Source organism: Hylobates moloch, unplaced genomic scaffold, assembly GCF_009828535.3.
Source record: "Hylobates moloch isolate HMO894 unplaced genomic scaffold, HMol_V3 SCAFFOLD_5, whole genome shotgun sequence".
Lineage (NCBI taxonomy): Eukaryota > Metazoa > Chordata > Mammalia > Primates > Hylobatidae > Hylobates > Hylobates moloch.
This window is the reverse complement of record NW_026652280.1, coordinates 111,435,549-111,445,239: the sequence shown is the minus strand read 5'-3', so window position 1 is coordinate 111,445,239 and position 9,691 is coordinate 111,435,549. Positions and strand designations below refer to the sequence as shown.

The 9,691-nt window shown below is 44.6% G+C and overlaps 1 long non-coding RNA gene across 2 annotated transcripts; it reads right to left on the bottom strand.

The window, feature by feature from the left end:
* Nucleotides 1–204: 204 nt before the first annotated feature.
* Nucleotides 205–8,424, bottom strand: LOC131383642 (uncharacterized). Of its 2 annotated transcripts, none has more exons than XR_009213807.1 (3): nucleotides 8,028–8,424; nucleotides 3,128–3,321; nucleotides 205–912 (listed from the first exon to the last, which is right to left on the bottom strand). It is a non-coding gene; the product is annotated as an uncharacterized LOC131383642 (long non-coding RNA). The 2 variants fall into 2 exon arrangements; XR_009213808.1 differs by having other exon boundaries at nucleotides 8,177–8,424.
* Nucleotides 8,425–9,691: the final 1,267 nt, after the last annotated feature.

Sequence of the window (9,691 nt, the reverse complement as noted above, 5' to 3'; positions counted from 1 at the left end):
TGAGTGGAAAGCTGCCCTGGAAGGAAAATGCTGAATAGATCACCTCTAGGCACTCAGCAACTCCAAGATCCTATGACAATTTTTACATGATAAACGGGCCAGAAATACAATTACTTCCCCATTCTGGAATGGAAGAACCACAAAGGCAGGCATTTTTGTGTTTTTATTTTATTTTATTTTATTTTTTTGCTATTATAACTCTAGTGCCTACAGCAGGGGTAGAACTCTTGGCCCAAACCCAGCCCACAGCCTGCTTTCGCAAGTGACATTTTATTGGAACACAACCATGCTCATTCATTGACATATTGTCTATGGCTGCTTTCACAATCTTATACTACAACAGCAGAGTTGAATCACAGTGACTGACCGTATGACCCAGGAAACCTAAAATGTTTGCTCTCTGGTCCTTTATGGAAAAAGTTTAACAATCCTTGATCTAGGATATTGCCTGAGTCACAGTAGATGCTCAACAAACATTTGATGAATGAATGAACCCTTTTCTCTGTTGGCAGAGAGGTACAGAGACCTTGGTCTGGGAGAAAACAGAGATATAGAGGATACAGGTATCAAATTCAGGGGTAGCCAGACCTGGCCTTGAGTCCTGGCTTCACCATTTACAAGTGGTGTGACCTTAGGCAAATTATTTAGCTCCCTGTGTGTCATAAGCCTCATTTGTAAAGCAGCAATAATACTAGCCATTTATAATTAGTATGACAATGGATCAATTTACATACTGCACAGAAAGCATGGAGCCTGATGCGTGTAATTACTGAATACATGTTCCCCAGTTATTAATAACTTCGACAAGTCTTTGATGAGAGTTCAGACATGTAGGTTTGGACCCAATGGAACAAGGAGTTGACAATCAGAAGGTCTAGGCTGTCCTTGGTTCTACCACCATGCAAGAGCTCTCTGTAGAAGCAGGAGAAAGGGCAAATTCAGAGATTATTATTAAGCAGCTCAACATTTAAATTTGTTGAAAGCTACTAGGTAGATAATTTACATATGATGATCTTTAAGATAGTGTATAAAGAAGCAAGATTTCACTGGTTATAGATGTTCAGGTGTTTTCCAGTAGTGAAAACTAGTAATTCATCTATATTTTCTCACACATTCCCCTGATAACCAACTGCATACAGCTGTCTGGGTGTCAGGGCTGGACAGCCCAAGATCATGGGAACCCTCAGAAGCTACCTGGTCATAGAGGGACTGATCTTGCCTTTTACCAGCTGACAGTGGAGTCCTCCAAGAAGGTAGTGTTTTCTCAAACAGTGCAAGCATAGCCCCTTTGTGTTAGGTTGGTAGTGTTTTTATTGTTTTCTGGCAGGAATTCTTTACATATCCTAGGTGTTCTGGCAGAAGTCTCCAAGCCCTCCAGTGCCCCAGGGTAAGCCAGAAACAACAAATCATGGGCAAGTACAAATCCACACTGGCAGGAGACTGAGTCAGAAACATGTTGCAACTTAGGACTGCAAATGCCCATGTTTATAGCTTCCCTGATTCTGAGATTTTGCAAATTACCCTGCATGCCTGTTTCCAGCGTATCAATTTTTCTCAGTCACATTGAGGAAAGCGTGGTAATTTCCAGAACTCTTTGGAGTATGCTGGCAAGTGCAATTTCACATGTGAGGAAAAACACCTGGAAGCTCACTCCTCCGTTCACGTGTCAAGCCCTACCCCAGAGCCCTCAAATCACAGATTCCATTAAGAACTGTTCATCCTCAACATGTAGAACTTAATTATGGATATCTCCAGAGTGTGAGAATCTGCTGTGTTTCTTCCAAGACATAGAGGTTTAATAAAAAGGAAAACTGAAGAGGTATAACCCAAATTTTTATTCCTTCATGTTTATATCTTCTTATATATCAGGATCCAGAACACTGGAATCCCTCTCCTGGAAGTCAGTTACAACTTACATGCAGAGAAAAACACAGGGTTTTCTGTCTCTAAAGTTCCTACCTAGGTCACTCTCCTCTAACCTTCAATCCATAAGCATCAGCTATCATCCAATAACCTGATTGCCACCTCCCACCAAGCACATTCCAAAACAGTGACAAAATTTGTGTGTCACACTAGAAACTGAAACAGTTGCTACACCCTTGTAAAAGGCACGACACTTGATCAAAAGGCTTCCATAAACATCCGTAGACCCATTCCAGATCATGAGGAAAAATCCAGGAAAAGTATGGGAGCTTGGCAGGTGGTGGGAACATAGTAGGAGCTTTGAATGAGAAGGTCTGGAGTGGTTCCAGCTTCCATGCTCATGCATGAACTCATAATCCATCTCATTCTCCTTCCATGACCCTTTCCAGCCTCACACAGAACACATGCTTTTCTCTCAAGCAATTAAACTTTGATGTATCTTATGCTATTACAGTGAACTAGCCAAACTCATGGGTGACCCTCTAATAAGTCCTGAGTTTCCTGCAACGCAGTAACAAAGTAGATGGTATTTTTCCAGTAAAGAGAGACAAGGGAGAGAACGGGCAAGGATTGGCTCTTTCCCTCAACTCTGTTCACTCTTGGTCACCTTTGGACCATCTCAATGCAGGTAGGGCCATGGGCCTCATTATCCTTCAACAATAAGGTGGCTTTTCTTCAGGAAGTCAAAGGCCCCTATGCAAGTCTAATGGGTTTAGTTAACAACACTAATGGATGGAATCGCAAGGGTCTGTCGAGGCCTCATTGTATTATTTTGCACAAAAGCCTCAAGAAATCAACGGCGCCTTTCTGTAGATAACACAGTCCAGGACTTCAGAACTGGTCTCTTCATCTTCCAGGGCCCTGGCTGTCTCCAGGCTGCTAAGGAATAACCACACCCATGAATCTGGATGTTTGGCTCTGCTTAGCTTAAGTAATTTCTGATACAAATCTGGTCAGCCTACCCCATCACTGTCTCAGCCAAGACACTGGCCTCATTCTTCGTGGAATGGAGCTCATCCTCCCTGCCTTCCCTTGGTGTCCTCACCCTGGAGCCAACAAGGGCACACCCACCAGCAGCCCTCCTTGTGGAGCCCGCCTCAGGCTCCCTACTGGCATTCCGGGATATGGCCTGGAGCTTTTCTCTGTTCCAAAGGTCTCTCTCATCTTTCCTCCAATGATTTGATCTTTCCTATCCCATGCTCACCTCCAACACTTCTTCCAAGTCACTAGAGTGACCTTCTGCTCCTGCCTTCTGCCGAGCATCCTTCTTCCATTGTCCCACCATCTCCTGCAACACCTCCTCTTCCCTTAGGCCTTCCTGGGCAGATGAGAAGAGAGATAGTGTTTTCTCCCTCCTCTACCCTGGCTAATCTTTCAGTCACGACTCCCAAAACACACCTGAACAAAAAGCCAAAACAGAAAAAAGGAACAGTTGTGGAGTGATGAAGGAGACGATAAGATTGCTGGGATGGGAGAGCAATGAATCTCTCCCCCTTCGTCCCCCACCAAGTAAGACTGAGGGGAACTGGGACAGAGAACTCAGTCAACCCTGGGAGGACAAGAAATAGATGTACAAGTATCTGGAATACTCCTAGCTTAAAACCCACACATTCATACTCACACATTATTCACCCAGTGAGTGAGAGGTCACTATGGAATGCAGGTTTTCTTTTTGCCTGACTCGTGTTCCGCTTAGCCCTGACTTCTAATTTTCTTATTTTTTTCTCACTACTTTAAACTTATACTGCTTTATTTTTTTATTATCCAAATAGGCCACTGGAGTCCTTTCTGAAACTAGATAAATCATTCATTTATTTATTTATTTACTTATTTATTTATTTAGAGACAGGCTCTTGCTATGTTGCCCAGGTGAATCTCCAACTCCCAGCATCATGTCGATCCTCCCACCTCAGCCTCCCAAAGTGTTTCAATTACAGGCCTGAGCCACCAAGTCTGGCCTAAGATGGATCTTACTCACAACTACTCACATATCTTGTTCTGCTCCCACCCACACAGATAAACACAAGTGACCCTCAAACAACCAAGAACACACATAAACAAGCAGCTGGAGGCCCACATCAGCGACCTGCAGTGGTAAGAACTGAACGAGGTGTGTGTCCACGAATAGACTGAAGTATTTGTTCAGGAAGCCCAAAGATAAACATATTGAACATGTGTTCATAGGTTCATTTTGAACAGTGGGGGAGAAAGCTCCTGGCCTGGGTTTTCCAGGAAAGAGAGTGAATGAGGGCAGAGGTGAGTGCTGGGCAGAAAAGACAAAAATAGGTGGATGAGGGGGATCTAGGAGGTATGAGAGATACTGTGTGGTATGCAGAGACCCAGGAGTGTGCTGCTTGGGTGATGTTATTATTCTGGTCTGTAGGTGTCTATCTGAATGTGCTTGCCTATCTTAGGCTGTGAACTTCTAGAGGACAGGACTGGGCCCACATTCATTGCTGTCCCATGTTTCATCAGGCCCAAAGAGCCTACTGCGGGTGAGCAGCACTGTGCCTACAGGTTTGTTGACTGACTCAATGACTTGACTCCCAGCCTTGAGTGTCTGTAAGTGCCCAATGAATTCCAGAGGAATATTATAAAATGCACTTTCTCCAGGGCTTTACTGAAACAGAGTTCCTTGCCAGGCTGGAATCATTTTGGTATTGTCCTACTAAAAAATAGAATATGTGCTCCAAGAGCACAGCCTCTTTAGTCTTAGAATTGCTGTGATGAGATTCCCAGAACTTAAAGATATAATCTATGTTTTCATTGGTTGTCTCCATGTTTATTTCCCTCAAAAGCAGAAAGGGTGTAAGCCTTATTCAAATTTGCATTTCCAGAGCTTAGACCCATGCTAAACATCCTGTGTGCTCCAGAAATACTGACTGAGAGAATGCTGGAATGAATGAGCACAGGCCTGAAAAGTGAAGTCCAACCCAGCCTCCATTCCCAGCACTGCCTCCCTCAGTATTGTACCAGGCAAGAGCCAAGTGATTAACCAACACTGCAGAGCTCCCTACTCCTGGCTCCTGCAGGCATTTGAGTTTGCAGCCTCTTAGGTAAACATTAGTATAATTCCTATTTTATAGAAGTCCTGTTTGATTTATAAACCTGAGATTCAAAAACTGTCACTAATGTTTTTGAAGTCACATTGCTAAGAGGTAAAGCCAACGCTGGTCTTCTAGACCTCAAAGTTCATTTCAGTAACCACTCTTAATTCCTACACTCATACTAGCTGCATGACCATTGCTTCATTACTTGAGTGCTCAAGCCAAAGTTCCCTCATCTGTAAGATGAGAGTCATAAAAACTACTTAAAATATTTATGAGATGTAGATTACATATATGAAACATAACCAGGTAAATAACTATACTTTTCAAGAGACTTACCCTTAAAATTTGAAAGAAAGAGGCACATGAAGAGTCTTCTTACCTAAACCAACTTAGGCAAGAAGTTATATTCATGTGAAACCTCCTCCTTGAGATAAAATAATGATCAACATTAGAGAAATGCAACTCAGTACCACAATGAGATACCATCTCACACCAGTCAGAATGGTTACTATCAAAAAGCCAAAAAACAAAAGATGCTGGTGAGGCTGCAGAGAAACGAGAATGCTTACACATTGTTGGTGGGAGTGTAAATTATTTTAGCCACTGTGGAAAGCAGTTTGGAGATTTCTCAAAGAGCTAAAAACGGAATTACCATTCAACCCACAACCCTATTACTAGGTATATACCCAAAACAAAATAAATTGTTCTACCAAAAAGACACATATACTCATATGTTCATTGCAGCCATATTCACAGTAGCCAAAACATGGAATCAACCAGGTGCCCATCAATGGTGGCCTGGATTTAAAAAAATGTGGTACATATGCACCATAGGAATACTATGCAGCCACAAAAAGAATGAAGTCATATCCTTTACAGCAACATGGATGCAGTTGGAGACCATTATCCTAAGCGAATTAACACAAGAATTGAAAATCAAATACCACATGCTCTTACTTATAAGTGGGAGCTAAACCTGGGGCACTCATGGACATAGAGATATCAACAATAGACATAGGGACTACTAAAAAGGGAGGGAGACAGTGGGGCCAAGGGTTGATATACTAACTATTGGGTACTATGCTCAGTACCTGGGTGATGGGATCAATCGTTTCCCAAACCTCACCATCACACATTGAGGTATTCCATTGTGTGACGAAACCACAATCTATTCCTCCATTCAACTATCAATAGGTATTTGGGTTGTCTCCAATTTATAGTTATTATCAATAGTGCAACTACAAGTATTATCTTTTAATGAGTTTGTTATATGCATGTAACAAACCTGCACATGTACCCCAAATCTAAAATACAAATTGACATTTTAAAAAATAAAAAAGTAAATTAATTTAAAAAACGATCAAGTCTTCACCCACTTACCCTTTTATTCAGCGAATACATATCAAGGGCCTTCCATGTGGCAGTTGGTACCCAGGGACAGAAAAGCCCAGTGGAAAAGTGGGCTTTGACTCAGGAGACTTAGATACATCCTCCCTCCCTCTTATCTTTACTAGCTGAGTGAATTTGAGCAAGTCCCTTAACTTCTACAACCCTCAGTTTTCTCGTCTGTAAAATGGGAATGATAATACCTAATGCATACAGCTCTGAGGTGTAAGTAAGATTTATACACTGCCCAGGCATAGTGGCTCACACCTGTAATCCCAGCACTTTGGGAGGCAGAGGCAGGTGATCTCCTGAGCCCAGGAGTTTGAGACCAGCCTGCGCAACATGGTGAAACCCGTCTCCACAAAAAATACACAACTCAGCTGGGCTTGGTGGCGGGAGCCTGTAGTCCCAGCTAGTCTGGAGGATGAAGTGCAAGGATGTCTTGAACCCAGCGAGGTGGAGGCAAGGCTGTAGTGAACCATGATTGTGTCACTGCACACCTGCCTGGATGACAGAAAGAGAGATCTTAGGAAAAATAAAACCTATGTACGAAAAGGACCAAATTCAGTCTCTGATACAATGCACATACCTACAAATACCTACACCTATAATGACAGTTATTACTCCTGTCATTGGCCTGCTAAGGGCAGGGCAGTGGGAACAGCCAGTTCAGCTCAACAGTAGTCCCAGCAATTGTTTAGAACTTAGATTAGCAAATTATTTACTGGGGAGAGGGGTGTATTTTATCACCGATATTGTTAAGAGTTGCCAGTGCATACTAACAATTAAAAAGCAAACTCACTCTTAGTCCATTTTATTATTGTTTTAAATTCCCTGCACACAGCTTGGCACGGTGGCTCATGCCTGTAACCCCAGCACTTCCAAAGGCCGAGGCGGGTGGATCACGAGGTCAGAAGTTCAAGACCAGCCTGGCCAACATAGTGAAACCCCATCTCTACTAAAAATACAAAAAATTAGCCAGGCGACGTGGCACGCGCCTGTAGTCCCAGCTACTCAGGAAGCTGAGGCAGGAGAATGGCTTGAACCTGGGAGGCGAAGGCTGCAGTGAGCCAAGATCACGCCACTGCACTCCAGCCTGGGCCGCAAAGCAAGACACTGTCTCAAAAAAAAAAAAAAAAAAAAAAAAGTTAGCCAGGCATGGTGGCAAGTGCGTGTAGTCCCAACTACATGGGAGACTGAGGCACGAGAATCGCTTGAATCCAAGAGGTGGAGGTTGCAGCGAGCAGAGATCGCATCAGCTTAGGCAACAGAATGAAACTTCATCCAAAAAAAAATTCCCCACAGACAACACACTCCTGCCTGCACGTGGGACAGTCCACTTTCACCACCAGTCCTGAGTAAGCACTGGATTACATATTGGTGCCAAAAAGTGATAATCAGAATTATTTGGCACTGTTATAACCACACCTATAGTAACACCTTTTGGATAAAACATAACAATAGGCTTTGTTAGGTAACAGCAAAAGTCTGAACCTAAAAAAATTAAAATAGAAAGAAGATTTTATTAAAGTACGATACACGTTTTATAAAAGCACGTATACAGTACAGCCTGCTGAACCTCCACACTCACGTGAGCAGAACTCAAACAGAACATGGCCAGCACAGAAAAACCCCCCAATACCAACTTCTAGTCACTACCCCTTTCACCTGTTCATGTAAATAAAATTTGTACAGTAAGTGCTTTTTATGTCTGGCCTCTTTTGCTGAACATCATGTCTGAGATTCATCCATATTGTGTCCAGAATTGGTGGGTTCCTGGTCTTGCTGACTCCAAGAATGAAGCCGCTGACCCTCACTGTGAGTGTTACAGTTCTTAAGGATGGTGTGTCCGGAGTTTGTTCCTTCCAATGTTCAGATGTGCCCACAGTTTCCTCCTCCTGGTGGGTTTGTGGTCTTGCTGACTTCAGGAGTGAAGCTGCAGACCTCCGCAGTGAGTGTCACAGCTTCTAAAAACAGTATGTCCAGAGCTGTTTGTTTCTTCCAGTGAGTTTGTGGTCTTGCTGGCTTCAGGAGTAAAGCAGCAGACCTTCACGGAGAGTGTTACAGCTCATAAAAGCAGCGTGGAGCGTTACAGCTCATCAAAGCAGAGTAGACGCAAAGAAATAGCAACAACAAGACTTATTGCAAAGAACAAACACACAAGTTCCCACAGCATGGAAAGAAATCTGAGCAGCCTATTGCTGCTCGCTTGGGAAGCCTGCTTTTATTCCCTTATCTGGCCCCACCCACATCCTGCTGATTGGCCCATTTTACAGAAAGCTGATTGGTCCATTTTACAGAGAGCTGATTGGTCCATTTTACAGAGAGGTGATTGGTCCGTTTTGACAGGGTGCTGATTGGTGCATTTACAATCCTCTAGCCAGACATAAAAGTTTCCAAGTCCCCACTGGATTAGCTAGACACAGAGCCCTGATTGGTGCATTTACAAACCTTTAGCTAGACACAGAGTGCTGATTGGTGCACTTACAATCCTCTAACTAGACATAAAAGTTCTCCAGGTCCCCACCAGATTAGCTAGACACAGAGTGCTGATTGGTGCATATACAATCTTCCAGCTAGACATAAAAGTTCTCCAAGGCCCCACCCTACTCAGGAGCCTAACTGGCTTCACCTAGTGGATTCTGCACCAGGGCCATGCCAGGGTCGATGGGACTGGGTGCCCAGAGCAGGGGGTGGCGCTGGTCCGGGAGGCTGGGGCCGTGCAGGAACCGGGGGGAGAAGGGGGAGCACTCAGGCATGGTGGAGCACTCGGGCATGGCAGGCTGCAGCTCCCGAGCGCTGCCCTGCAGGGAGGTAGTTGAGGCCCGGTGAGAATTCAAGTGCGGCGCAGGCAGGCTAGTAGTGCTGGGAGACCTGGCACACCCTCTGCAGCTGCCGGCCTGGGTGCTAAGCCCCTCACTGCCTGGGGCCAGTGGCACAGGCTGGCCTCTCTGAGTGTGGGGCCTGCTGAGCCCGTGCCCACCCAGAACTTGCACTGGCCTGCGAGTGCCGTGCGCAGCCCCGGTTCCTGCTGGCGCCTCTCCCTCCCCACCTCTCCGCAAGCAGAGGGAGCCAGCTCCAGCCTCAGCCAGCCCAGAGAGGGGCTCCCACAGTGCAGCGGCAGGCTGAAGGGCTCCTCAAGCACTACCAGAGTAGACACTGAGGCCAAGGAGGCACGGAGAGTGAGCGAGGGCTGCTAGCATGTTGTCACCTCTCAATATTTTTGTGTGTGGTTGTATATGGTTCATTCTTATTGTTGTATAGTATTCCATTGTGTGATGAGACCACAATCTATTCCTCCATTCAACTATCAATAGGTATTTGGGTTGTCT